This window comes from Petaurus breviceps, unplaced genomic scaffold, assembly GCF_028583685.1.
Source record: "Petaurus breviceps papuanus isolate PSGF00001 unplaced genomic scaffold, PetGlider_PUasm1.0 41, whole genome shotgun sequence".
NCBI classification, from domain to species: Eukaryota; Metazoa; Chordata; class Mammalia; order Diprotodontia; family Petauridae; genus Petaurus; species Petaurus breviceps.
The window spans coordinates 2936527-2950819 of NW_027186320.1; positions in this window are offsets into that span (position 1 = coordinate 2936527).

Here is a 14293-nt window from a genome sequence, read left to right on the forward strand (position 1 = left end):
CAGATGAAATTCATTAAGGTAAAAATTATGTTGCTTTTAGTGATATAATGTCAAAAGGTCTTCTAAGAATGAAGCTATATTTCAGGCCTTATAAAAATTTAAAAAAATCCTTTGTATTTATAAATTCTACATGGAAGTAACATTTAACTAATTAAGAGAACAACCATCTTTTTACAAGAACTTCATATCAGAATTTTAAATGCATATATGTATAATGTAGATGTGCATATAAACTTATATTTGTGTATATGTGGTGACATAAAGTGTACTTACACAATATAGTAATATAATATTGAATAATTCATCTATTACACATAGATTATTAAATAAAATGGGCTTATAATTTAAATGTAGCATTATATAGAAAAATAATGAGGTAAGAATTAATTACTTCTTAGAAAATTGCATATTCAAATAGGATGAAATTGTCTTCTTTTAATTTGTGATATAATACTGATTTATGTTAAGATATTTGTTTATTATGTAATATTTATGTCATTTTAAAATGATAGTTATGCATTTTTGGATGATTTTTCAAGGCCTTGGGTCTTATATTCAGAAAATAGAAGTTAAAGAACCTTGGTTTCAGCCCTGTCTCTAATGCTTATTACCAAAGTGATACTGACAATTATCTGGTGTCCCTTCTTCTCTGGCCCTCAGTTTCCTTCTCTGTAATATAATTGATAGATCAATAGGTGGATATATACACACATGGATAAATTAATGAATGAAAAAATTAAGGCAAAAATGGGGTTAGAAGGGATAATCTCCAAGAATTCTTGCAGCTTTATGACTCAGATATGGTGATACAATCCTTTTTGTTGCTTGAGATTCAGCAGTTCTCATCTTTACTCTTCAGTGACTGTAGAATAATAAAATAGTTATAAAAATGCATTCTGACACTTCATATCAATTCTGATAGCAGAAATTCTTGGAAATGAAGAACACTTTAGTAAAATAATTTCAAAAAACAAATATTTACATTGATTTTAATCTAGGAAACTATATGAAGCAAAATGCCTGGATATTTTCCCACTCTCCATTTTGATACCTAATGTGAATCCCACTCTTGTCTGTCCTATCTAGGCATGTCAAATATTTAGGTTTAATTTTTTTTCTTCTCTATTTTCTACCATTCAATAAAGACATTATATTTGGTTTCTTTCTTTCATGACATTTTTGACTGATTGACTTGCTCTTTTGGAGACTAAAAGCTTAATTGTAATATTTTCCATGATTACATTCATTTAAAGACAGTTTCCACTCTTATAAACAATGAGCTAATTGCAAAGAAATAATCTTTAATGGACTGAAAACACCACTCAACAATCACTGTACCAGTACCAATTATGATTGAGGACCCACACAACCTCTGTTTTGGGGGGGGGGGGGGATGCAAAGAAATGACACTGACTCAACTTTTAAATAGTTTATAACTTTACTAGAGGCAAAATTAGTATATTAAATATTTATAATATAATTTTATATGAGATAAAGTCAAAACATATTTTTGTTTCTTTCCTTGCTTTCTTTTGTTTTAAAATTCTGTGTGGAATTAATTAAGGATAACAGAAATCACTTAGAGCTCATCGTGGTATGAGTACTCTAATATGTCAAGATTTTGAAAGGACAAGGGAGGAAAAAAATCTACATATAGATGATTGTTTATGAAGAACTGAAAAGTATACAGACAAATGAGGGCAGGGTTTGTATAGGAAAGAGAGCTGCAAGGTACCATTATGGAAATTTTGATGGAAACCACAACAGAAAAAAGGAACACTCACTACTTGGTACCCAAAATGACATTATTCAGACTTTGTTGAATATTTCCAGTCAGTGGGAATCTATTATCTTTGCAGTCAGGCTATTTTATTTTAGTAAACTTTAGCAATTTTTTTTTCTTTCCTTACATCAATTCTGAGCTTGCTTATTTGAAATTTCTACATATTTTACTACTTCTACATGGATAAAACATAAACATGGCTAATAACTTATCAAGCTCTCAGAATTTAAAGAAGTTAATTTGTCATTCTATATAAATAAAAATGGATATCATAGATCATAAGGGTTTGCACTGTAGGAGTTATATTTATTTCTTTTTTAAAGGAAAGCATTTATTGAATGCAAAATTTAAAAGAGATTGCTTTAATTTACTGGAATTAATAAACTAAAACTTAATTGAATTTATTTATTTTGAATGAATAAGTATTTCTTTAAACATATGAAATTTGTCACAGATTACTTTTAATTCTTTAAAGTAAGGATTTTTGTCTTATTCTAGAATTTAGAATGTTTTCAACATTATCTTCTTGGCTAAAGAAAGCATCTTTCCAACTGGACTCTGTTTCTATAGCTCTGGACTTTACCATGAAGAGTCACTGCTGGTGTATAAAATTCATGAACTGAGGTACATCATTTATACATTTAAATTATTATTTGATTTGTCAGTCTTGCTTGTATCAGATTTTCAGGGAAGAGCCATGGGAAAAAAATTGCAAAGGGTTCAAGGTAGGGGAAAACCAAGTGAATTTTTCCCTTACCTAGTAACAGATTCCTGCATCCAGGAGTTGTGGCCTTCTGGCAGTGGGAAGGAGAAAGAAAGGTAGCCTAACACTAATAGGAATGAGGCACTTTCAGGTAGAAGCACGACTAGAAGAGGTAAGGGTTTGCTTCAGAACTGTTTGGAAGATGACCAAAAGGGTGGAAATCAGACTTCAAGGTGACTAACTCACTTCCCTTTTCATTTCCATCCTCCTACAACACCAATCATCATTGATGTTCAGGTATTTCAGAGTCTTCGTGAACTCATTTTGGGGTTTTCTTGGAAAATATACTGAAGTTAGTTGCCATTTCCTTCTCTAGCTCATTTTGCATAAGAGAAAACTGAGGAAAACAGGATTAAGTGACTTGGCTGGGTCACAAAGCTTAGAAATGTCTATGCCTGGACTTGAACTTGGTTTTCCTAAGTCTGTCTAGAGCTCTTATCCATTGCACCACCTCTCTGCTCTTACTACATCAGAGACCTGAGCAAATAAAACAGGTGAAGTAAGTAGGAAGCAGAGGAAAGAAGAAAAGAAAAGCAGCAGGGGCAATCAAGCTGTCAGCATTCTCTAGAGACTGCCCTAAGCTAAGGTGAGATCTGGATCTTTTGCACTTTCATCCTTTTGAGGGGATTTATATATTACAGTATAACTGGGCACACTCTGCACAGCCTGTAAGAACACCCATATTTTTATCAAGGTAATCATTGAAACTAGGTAAGTAATTTTAAAACATTTTAAAATTAAAAAAAAATGGTTTTACTATCACATGCTTATGTACATTTATGGGCAAATCAATTGAAGTTCAATGTCTTCATCTGAAAAATAAGTATAATAATATTTGGAATACCTATTACTTTAAGTGTTCAGTAACTATATATAAAAACTTTAGAACCACTGTAGTAAGCCAGGCTAACCAAAATTCAAGATGTGTTTTAGGATACAGAGTTTATAACATTAACAATTAGAAAGCTAGGGTCTTGTTCAACTCTAATTACAATTTTTATAATACCCTTCAATTCTACAATCTCAAGTATTTTTAAAGTTGCAACTCATCACCGTCAGTTCCTAACAAGATATAATCTATTAAGCAGCCAAAATGCATAGATAATTATGACTTTGCCTAAAAATAATTCCATAAATATTTGGAAGAGCTGAAATTTCATTAGAAGAGGGAAATCCTCATGGGGAAATAATCCCTCTATTGTTAACTGATCATAAACACTGAGGAACTTATTTAATCCCACAGGTGTTTCCTAAGACAAATATTGATTAAGTTTCTTACCCATAGTCATTCATCCCCTGTTTATCAGAGATTGATAATCTGCTTTTTCCTGATTTCAAGCTTTTCACTTTATCCACTGTGATACACTGAGTTTACAACAGAGTTATTAAAGAAATTTTTAATTTGTAAATACTTTATTATATATTTGTATATGTACTATGAATTATATTTATAAATCATAGTAAAAATATTAATTACCATAATACTTGGCATTGTGCAACATTTTGTACTTCTTAAAACATTTTCATAATCATGCTATACTTTGATCCTTTTACAATACTTCAACTTTGATAATTTCCTTATGATTTCTTTTCCCTGTTTACCTTCTCATGCTTCTCTTGCTTCTTCTATATGAATGCAAAATATTCTATTCAACTCTGGTTATTTCAGCAAGAATGCTTGAAAGTCCTCTATTCCACTGAATGACCATATTTTCCCCTGAAACATGATACTCAGTTTTGCTGGGTAGGTGACTCTTGGTTTTAATCCCAGCTCCTTTGCCCTCCAGAATACCATATTGCAAGCCTTCAATCCCTCAATGTAGAAGCTGCCAGATCCTGGGTTATCCTGATTGTGTTTCCACAATATTCAAATTGTTTCTTCCTGGCTACTTGTAATAGTCTCTCATTAATCTGGGAATTCCAGAACCTGGCTATAATATTTCTAGGAGTTTTCTTTTTGGGATCTTTTTCAGGAGGTTATTGGTGGATTTTTTCAACCTCCATTTTGCCCTCTGTTCTAAAACATAAGGATAGGGTTTTTTTTGAGAACTTCCTGAAGCATGATTTCTAGATTCTTACTTTGATCATGGTTTTCAGGTAGTCCAATAATTTTTAAATTATCTCGCCTGGATCTATTTTCCAGGTCAGTGGTTTTTCCCATGAGATATTTCACATTGCCTTCTATTCTTTCATTTGTTTGGGTATGTTTAACAGCATCTTGATTTGTCATAAAGTCATTAGCATCCATTTGCTCCAATCTAATTCTGAAGCAATGATTCTCCTCATTGAGTTTTTGAGATTCTTTTTCCATCTGGCAAATTAAGCTTTTTTAGGCATTCTTTTCCTCATTGCTTTTTTGAGCCTCTTTTGCCATTTGAGTTAGTCTATTTTTTAAGATGTTATTTTCCTCAGTCAGGCTGTTGACTCTCATTTCATAATTTTCTTGCATCTTTCTCATATCTCTTCCCAATTTTTCCTCCACTTCTCTTATCTGATAACTCAAGGTTTAGTTCACTATGCTGTTTTATCTCTTTCACTAATCCATAATATAAGCTTAAACAAGCAAAATAAAAAATAATAATACTTTTAAAAAATAAAGAAAAGAAAACAAATACTAATTTACCTAAGAACTCAGTTATTTGTCAACACATTAAACATTTAAGTACCTGGTACTCCAATTAAAACAACAGCAAGTACAAAAAATGCTCATTAGTGAGAGATAATCTAAATTAGGATGCAGTGTATATTGAAAATGTGAATGAATGGTCTCCTCTTTTCTTGCAGGGCCAAAGCACTAAGCAACTGTACAAATGATAGTAATGTAATGTAAAGCAAAGGCAACTTCCCAAGGTTCAAAATACCAGCATAGGTGCTCTCTATTTTATTCAGTGACCAACCAAGAACAGAGAAGGTGAAAACATGACATCATTCAAAATACAGCATTTACTAAGTGTGATTAAATAATCTCCAAGTACTACCCCACCCCAGGACCTTCCAATCATTCAATCAATTACAAAGTCCCTGTTCTAAATACTACTCCACCCCTAGGCTGTACCTTCATTTAGTCCACCACAAAGCCCCTCTTCTCAAATGGAGATTAGTTTCCAAACATAAGTAAAGTACCTTTATTTGTTCAATCACAGAGCACAAAAAGGTCAAAAGTTCCCCACCCCTGGATCACAATTGAATCTACCCCAGAGTTACATCAAGTTTAAGCACAGCACTTAATACCCAAATGGAGGTCTTTTCTTCATCTTGACACAAGAGGCAAGTTCTTAGCAATCTTAGTTCCTGGGGAGACAAGGCTTAGCAAGGCCACAAGATACATTGCCAGTCCCTTCATTAATTCATCCTCTGTCTGTAGAACAGTCCTAGAACCCCTGAAAACATTAACAAAACCCTCTCCCCGGATTTCTGTAAACATACAACAAGAAAATCCTTCTTCAGGGCTTTGGAACCAACAGAAAGGTTCCCAGACCGCTGCAACAACAGCACTGTCCTTCACCATTGGAGAGTATTCACTCTGTCTGCAGGACAGTCTCCAGACCCCTGCAACAACAGCACTGTGCTTCACCAGTGGACAGTATTCACTCTCTGTCTGCAGGACAGTCTCAGGAGCTCTTAGCCAACAGCCAGGTTCCAGGACTTCTTCAACAAAAGTACTGTCTTTCACCAGTGGACAAATCTGGCAAAACAACATCAAAACAGACAGACAAAGTACCAGCAAAACAGCCATGTCTCCTCAGTCCTTTGCAGCTCAGGGGGCAGGTATCAAAAGTCCAGGGCAATTCAAAGTGGCCCCCAGCAATTCTCTCAGTCTCTCTCTGCCTCCACGAGGTGCTGCTTCCAAAAAAAGTTCTTCTGCCTCTCTCTTGTCTCTCCAAATCTATGTCACCAGCTCCTCCCAGTTCATGTCTCTCTTTTCAAGTCAACAAGTCCATCCCACAGGTGGGATTAACAAGCCCTAGGTTTTAACACAATCAATTTGAAAACCAAGCCAATACAGGGGATTCTTTATATTCCACTACTATCACAATGATCTAATAAAAGTAGGCTGTAGAAAAGTTGCCTTGATCATGACATATATGAAAAAGAGCTAAGACAGAAGCCAGACTATTGCACAGGGGAAAAGTGAACACTGTGGGGGTGGCTAGGTGGTGCAGTGAATAAAGTACTGGCCCCAGAGTCAGGAGGACCTGGGTTTGCATCTGGCCTCAGACACTTAATACACACACACATATACTCACACACAGACGCATGCAAACACACACACACACACACACACACACACACCTAAACCGTAAAACCTTTGACAAGTTACTTAACCCCAATTGCTCTCCAAAAGGAAAATATAAAATAAAATAAAAAAATAAAAAGTGAACAGTGTGCACTGGAAAATGTGCTGGATTTAGAGCTTGAGGTAAACAAGTCACTTTAACAAGAATATTTTAAGTACCAACCATGTATCAGGCAATGTGCTGTGTGGATGTGTATGGGAAATCCAATTTGAGGTGTTCATCCACCGTTGAGAATATGAAATAGAAGGTGAGAAAAGATGTTACGGATTAAATATATACACACATGTGTGTACATATATACATGTGTGTATATATACATGAGTGCATATATATATATATATATGTCGATATTTTTATAAATCTAGCTTTATCTATCTACAAAAATACTGATTACAACTTTTGTGACCTACGGTGAGTCACTACATCTCTATGTTAGCTTCCCTGTATACAAATGAGGGGAGGGGCTAGATGAATGTAAATTTGGGATCTTATGAAGCAAATATAAATGCAATTACTATACCTTATTGACTTTCTTCTAACTATTTTTTCTATTAAGAAATCAGGCAAGATCTGCCATATATTCATTAGAAATGCTACTTTATAGGAATCTTGAATTGAAAGTTTCTGATTATTGAACAAGACAAAGATTCCTGCCACATAAGTAAAATTTTATAAAAGAATATATTCAAGGCACTAATAACATCCTCTCTGTAGCACCTTAGGACACTCTATCCAGAGGAAAAAGTTGGCTCATTATGGTTTCTCCTTCATTTATTATCTGAAATATATTTCCATATTTGTTGAATATTGTTTCAGATAATCAAACTCTACTTTCACAATTTCTTTTGATTTGCAAGTCTAGACTGACAGTCTGAAGAAATTAAATGTGAATATTTCCCTAAATCCCCATAAAAATAAGCCTCTGCAGCTAAATTATAGTTTTTAAAATTCAGAACTTTCACAACTCCTTTGCTGAACTTGGTATGTAGCATAGCTCCCCAGTCTTGATGACATTGCTATTTACATACTTTAAAACTGCTATTACACTTTTTACTTCAACAACTTAAATTTATCTAGTAACTTTCTTCTAAATATGTAAAAATGCTTCTTTCTAGCTCATTTATTTTCATAATGCTCCTCTTTAAAATTGGGGTTGAGGATACTTAGTATCATCTCTTTTATTCATGAAAAAACATTATAGGAGTATGGTCATCATTTTTTAGCTAAATGGGACCTTGGACATCATCTAATCAAATGTCTTCTTTTTTGATCAGTTTAGAAATTGAGGCTAAAAGATTTAAGTAATTTTTTTTCTAAAATTATACTGTAATAAATATCAGCACCAGAATCTAAACACAGCCCTCATTATCTTAATTCAAAACTTTTCCCACAAGTAGAACAGCTAGACTTCGAGTTTAACGCAAATTCTCAGTCCACTGTTCTTTACAGACATGTTACCTAACATTTATTCTCATAAATTTTTGGGAGGCTGTGTTTCATTGAACATGTGCTGAATTTGATGACAGATTTTTAATTTGTGAGACTTTGACAAGTGGGATTAGATGACTTTGAAGAACTTATCCAAGTCAAAAAAGATATGATACTATGATTTATCACAGGTAGAAGTCTTATAGCACATTGATGAGTGAGATATTTTCCAAGAAATCTATTAAAGGGGAAAAAAAATCTTTAATGTATTCTCACCAATACCAGAATATGTAAATAGGCCTCATGAAACTAGAAATTCTCTTCAATGATAAGGAGTACAACCCATCCATCTTGGATCTATGCTTTGTGACTTTTGCTTGTGTCCTTGTATAAACACGGCCTAGGTTGTTCATCTAAGATTCAGGGGGAGGAGACAGCTTCTTTCTATTCTCTTTACTTATATGGAAACCAGTGCAGCACACATGCTTTCCACAAGTTATTCTTCCCTTTTGCTCTCCTCTGAGGAACTGAAGGATGATATGTACTTTATATACAATATATGAGATATATAGAAATATTTAATATATATGCATATTTATGTTTACGTCACATAATTTGAATTTCTGATATTAATACTATATGCTTCCTTATAAAATACACTGTAAAAACAACAAAATAAGAGAAATATTTCAAAATCATCAGTGTCAAAGGGAAAAAAAATTATGAGAAAAATTGCCTAATTTTTAATAGATTCACCAAAAGTAATTATAATTAGTCTTACATACTATATTTTTCATAAAGTCAGCATTAGGCTAATGCTTTTTTCTTGTACTTTGACTATTTGCAAACTAATTTACAATGATATGGTTATTATCGCACTTCAAGTTATGGTGTCTGACTAGTTTATAATTACCAAGTGTTTAAATTATTTTTTTAAATAGTCATTTCTATCCATTTTATTTATTTTTTTGTTTTTTTTTTGGAAGGGGGGAAGGCAGGGCAGTTGGGGTTAAATGACTTGCCCAAGGTTATATGGCTAGTTTTGTGTGGGTGTGTGTGGTTGTGTGTGTGTTAAGTGTCTGAAGCTAGATTTGAACTGAGTTCCGCCTCACTCCATGGCCAGTGCTCTATTCACTGCACCACCTATCTGCCCCTATCCATTCTATTTTGACCTGTCACAAATTCATCACATAAAATTCACCTTTTGGTGACATAGTTATAATGAAGAGTTCTTTTTCAATGAAGCAAAGTGTCTGTCTTTTCTAGGAGAAAACATTTTAAGAAATAATATTTGTAAAGTGTTTTCACAATGCCTGGCAAATAGTTATGATATAAATGTTTATTCCCTTTTCTTTCCCCTTCTATGACAAGTACAGGCCCAGAAGTTTTAAAAGAGATAGTTTAATCAAAAATGTTTTCTAACTCAGAAGAGGGGAAGTGAATAAATGCAATGGACAGTAGCTATATATGTTTCTTCTTCCACAAAAGAAAATTACACAACTTTTCTTTAGATGAGTACATGTGAATTTGCATGACTTCAAGTGATGAACTTCTTAGTGTATTTCAAAATTAACTGATATTTCTTTGCTTAGGGCAGAAGTTGATATTTAATTGTAAAATGAGATTTATGAAATCATTGCATGGAAACCAGTAGGAAAAATTGCTTTTAGAGTCTGAATCACCTATTTCCTCAGTCTTCCAAATTTAAAAAATGGTATTTCACAAACTTCATGAAGTTTTATTGTTAACATATTTTTAAAAAATCTTAAAATGCTGGTAAAATAAGTTATAATGGAAAGACTATTGAGTTTTCCCTTTTAGTATCTTACTATAAACTATTAAAATCTTCTATATTCAAAATATAAATTTCTAGTATGAGATGGAAAAACAAACACTATTAATACAAATTAAAAGGCAAATTTAAATGTAGCTTTTATTTATTTATTTTTAAATTTGGTCTTAGTTATTTGGAATGAAAGGCTTAGAAAAAAAATCTACTTATTGTGTGTTGCAAGAGAAAATATAGCACCTATCACAATTGTGCCTAGGCCAAAAACCTCTTTATTCCTTTTGGTTTCTTACACATCAAAGCAAACAATCAATTTTCGAGAGCTTTTTTTTTTCTGGTGCTTTCCCTTGTCATCAATTATTTTCCTCTTATTCATTTTTTGCCATTTCCAAAAATGAATTGGTTATTGTTCACCAACCAAATGGGCCACTTTTGATCTTTCATATCATCACAAATGTAAAATTCTATCCCTCTACGTAAGGATTTTTAAGAAGCAAAAATAATAACTCATACATTTCTGAATATCTCTTCTAACCAAAATTAATAGACATCATGAATTGTTCCCATATTTTACCTATCTGTATTTAAAGATGATTCTTAAGGAATTTGTTTTTTTTAATTTATTAATTAAAAAAATATCTAACATTTATATTGAATCTTAAGGTTTTCAAAGTGCCATACATATGGCATCTCACTGGATCTGCAGAACAACCCTGCAAGGTAGGAAATATTTTTGTATTCCCTTTACAGATGATGAAATTGAGGCTGGAAGAGGTTGTGTGACATTTCCAGGGTTACCTGGCTCTCAAGTGTGTAGTTTGACATTTGAACTCAGGTCTTTCTGATGCCCAGCTCTAGTTTCTCAGATGGTAAGTCAACTAGCTAGAAATCTCTCTGACTGTCTAGTTAGACTACTTATGTCTGCAGTGTTTACAACAATCATGGACATTTTACATGTAGTTCACTATTTCATTAGGGAATCTGATAATAATACCAATGCTCTTTCACAGAATTTGTTTGATGCCACCTCTGACTTGAAACCTTTCCAAATTATGTAGATTTTGAGTTCTATCTCTCTTGAAATTACCTTATATCATTTAATATGTAACGTGGCATACCATACAGAGGATTATCAATATATTCTGGAAGCATTGGATCCAAATCCTTCCTTTGATAAAATCTAGCTGTGCAAACTTGAGAAAGTCATTTAATTGCTCAGTGATCCAAACAGTACTTTTGAACTGGGGTAATAAAACAAATTGGGTAATAAACTTTCAACAATGAAAGAATTTTCCATACTGAGCATGTCCCACATTGAAGAAATCATGGATAAGAACTAAAAAATTTTAAATAAATCTAAATACTTTATTTGATTGTCTGTGTACACATTTTACCCACATCACCTAAACTCAATCTTAGCTACATGAGTATTAGGACCTATTAACTTTTGTCTCTTATATTCCTAGCATTTACCACTATGCAGGCACATGATCTAAAATGATAACATCTATAAGTCAGCATGCAGTAGATGCTTAATAGATGCCTTGTTGAATTGAAGTGAATATCCTTGGTTTGAGTAGTTAAGCTTATTAAGGGATTTGGATACTTTCCTCCTACTTATTTAGAAGTCTATTAAAGTTAATAGTCATATATTGCATGGCAGCTAGGTGGCATATTGTATAAAGCCCTGGGCTTGCAATAATCTTCATGAACTCAAATCCAACCTTAGACATTTATTATTTGTGTGACCCTGAGCAAATAACCTTATTTGCTTGCAATGCTAAAACACTCCAGTGTCTTTGCCAAGAAAACCACAAAGAGTTGGGCACAACTGACGTGCCTGAAATACATATGTCATACTTTCTAAAACACTGCGAAATTTCAAAAAGAAAAAAAAACCTGAGACATAGTTATAAATAAGTTAGATGAATTATTTAGAAATATTATGACTATGTTAGTGAAATAAGCTTAGCAATAGAAAAGACTTTCCACTCTTCTCTATATCTTCTGATCTGTCCATTTCTGACATTTCCATATGTTAAGCTCATTGCCTCTAATCTCATCACTATATTACTAACTCAAGCCTAGACTGATTACACCTACCTTAACTTCCTCTCCCTTCTTAATGGAGGAATAGAAAGTAGAATATCAAACTCCTCCTAATGTGTTCCTTTATAAAGGGCAGAAACTGAATTTTTGTGTTCTTTTCACTAAACATGTGCTGATCTGCTAGTTTTTTTCCCTAATTACATAGAAAAAGATAACCCTTGATTCACTTACCCTATGATGTTCCCCCCTTTTGTGTGTTATCTTCCATTAGATTGGAAGCTCTTGAGGGCAGGGACTATATTTATTTTTATTAATTTTATCCCAAGAGCTTAAAAAATGCCTCTCTGGGGCAGCCAGGTAGCACAGCGAGTAAGAGCACTGGCTCCAGTGTCGGGATGATGTGTGGATTGAATCTGGGCTCAGACACTTATTACCCACCCAGAAATAACTGGCCATGTAACCTTGAGCAAGTTACTTAACCCCAATTGCTTAGGGGCAGCCAGGTGGCTCAGAGAGTAAGAGCACTGGCTCCAGTGTCAGGATGACCTGGGTATCAAATCTGGGCTCAGATACTTAGCACCACACCCAGAAATAACTGGCCATGTAACCTTGAGCAAGTTACTTAACCCTGATTGCCAAAAAAAGAAAAGAAAAAAAATCTTCTCTAATTGTAGGCACTTAAAACTGTTTGTTGGATTAGATTGAAATTTAGATGCTATTCACTATAATCTCCTACCTGTTATTCTTAAGAAAAACATGGGGTAGGGGAAGCAAAGAAGAGAGAGATAAGCCAGTAAGTTGCCTGATCTTTCCCCTGTTTTCCTTAAACACTATGTAAAATGAAGTCTCTAAAGAAATTCTGGGGTGACAGAATCTACTAAAAGACAAAATGAAACAATTTTCCAGCTTAAAATAAATTAGAAACACATCAGGAAAGGTTGGTCTCACTTGGTAAAGGGGATTTCAATTCAGTGGATGTCCCAGGAAGCCAGTGGGAGTTTTTTAGCCACAGCAAATATCAACAACTGAGGCCCCCCCAGTACTGGCTCAACAAACCAGTAACATAGCAGGCTAGCTATGAGGTTTCTATCCCTAGTCCAGAAGGCAAATTGCCAGAAACCAGCAAGCAAAAGGCATTATTAGACAGGGTCAACCCAGTGCAGTGAGAAATCTGGCAGCACCTGAAGCCCTAGGTCAGAAACTCAGTGACTATGGCCCTGGCCCCCAGCACAGGAAGCTTGATACAGTGCCTTCTATGCCCCAGGAACAGAGAACAATTCTAAAATCCATGAAACAATTAAAAATGAGCAAGAGGCAAAAAGGAATCTTTAAAATAGAAAGTTAATATGGTGACAGGGAAGACCAAAGCACAAACTTTGAAGAAGACAATATTGTAAGAATGCCTACATGTGAAAACTCAAAGGGTTATATGAATTGGGCTCAAGTCCAAAAAACCATCTTGGAAGACCTAAAGAAAGAATTTAAAAGTCAAATAAGAGAGGCAGAATAAAAAGTGGGAAAATTATATGCAAGAGATATCAACAGCTTGGAAAAGGAAGAACAAAAAGATTTTTTTAATTATCTTTTATTTTTTTTTTTAGATTTAATCATTCATTTCCACAAGGTTTTAAATTACAAATTTTCTCCCCGCCTTTCCCCCATCTTCCATCCCAAGAGAGCAAGCCTACTGAATAATCCTTCCCCCAATCTGCTCTCTCTTATATCCTCTCCTCTCCCTACTTAACTTTCTAGTAGGGCAAGATGAATTTGTAAATATCAGTGCCTATATATCTTATTTCCCAGTTGCATGTTAAAAAAAATGATTTTAACATTTTTTTTTTACAAATATGATTTCCAGTTTCTTTCCCTTCTTCCCTTCTCAACCACCCCTACTGGGAAGACATGAAATTCCATATAGGTTGTACATGTGTAGCTACACAAAACTTTTTCATAGTAGTTATATTGTGAAAGGCTAACTACATATCGCTCCATCTTATCCCATCTCCCACTTATTCTATTTTCTACTTTGAACCTCTCCCTTTTAAAAAAATGATTGCTTCTAGCTACCATGTCCCACACTCTGCCCTCCCTTCTATCATCCCCCTTCTTATCCCCTTCCCCCCTACTTTCCTGTAGGGTAAGATTCCCAAATGGTTGGGAATCCTTTGTATATGTATGTATGT